The sequence below is a fragment of the Echinops telfairi genome, unplaced genomic scaffold, assembly GCF_000313985.2.
Source record: "Echinops telfairi isolate 266 unplaced genomic scaffold, ASM31398v2 ScPeMD7_54;HRSCAF=185, whole genome shotgun sequence".
Taxonomy (NCBI): domain Eukaryota; kingdom Metazoa; phylum Chordata; class Mammalia; order Afrosoricida; family Tenrecidae; genus Echinops; species Echinops telfairi.
The window spans coordinates 450,628-451,468 of record NW_022103952.1 but is presented as its reverse complement, the minus strand read 5'-3'; positions in this window follow the sequence as shown (position 1 = coordinate 451,468).

Below are 841 nucleotides of genomic sequence, written 5' to 3'. Positions count from 1 at the left end.
GTTTTATGTGTCACCCTCTGACAGTTAATGCTGGGCACATATGATTGATATCATTTCATATAGGTTACTCTTAAATTTGTGAAGTTTATTAAAAGAACTGCATCAACTTTAATGGGTGGTTAGAAATACATAATGAAGCAATGCATGTCTCATGACTGACATATAGTAGCTAATAATCAATGTTAGCTAATGGCATAAAAATCACACCCACAAATATAAAAGAAAGAAAGAACAGCCACTGCCATCAAGTTGATTCCACTTCAGAACCCTATACAGGGTTTCTGGGCCTGTCAGTCTTTAGGGGAGATGACTGTTTTTCTCCTGAAGAACAGTTGGTGGCTTTTAACCGCCAATCTTCCTTGGCATAAAGAAAAGTATGACATAATCCTTAGTCTTAAGGCTGTGCATTAATCTGGAGAAAGGAAGAGTTAAAACACACACACACACACACACACACACAGGAGCAGTCGTGTTGTTAAGGGCAACTCTTGGTCTGTGCACATGCAGAGGAAAGAAGAGATGAAAATCAAGACACATGGAAACAACATTAGTTCATCGGACTAATGGACCACACAAACTTCAGTGTCCACAAACCTTGAGACCAGAAGAATTAGATGGCGCTTGCTACCAACTGCTCTGAAAAGCATCACAGTTGAAGATCTTGGATAGAGTGGGAGGAAAATGCGAAACAGAATTCCAAACCACACTGGGTGGGTATTGGTTGGTGAGGCCCTCAAGTCTCTGTCCCTCAGTCACCCTCCAGGTCTGGCACCGAATGCACCCTCATGTTAGAATAATCAAAAGGGCAGCCCCTGCCCAAGGACAAAGGGTTAAGTAAAAG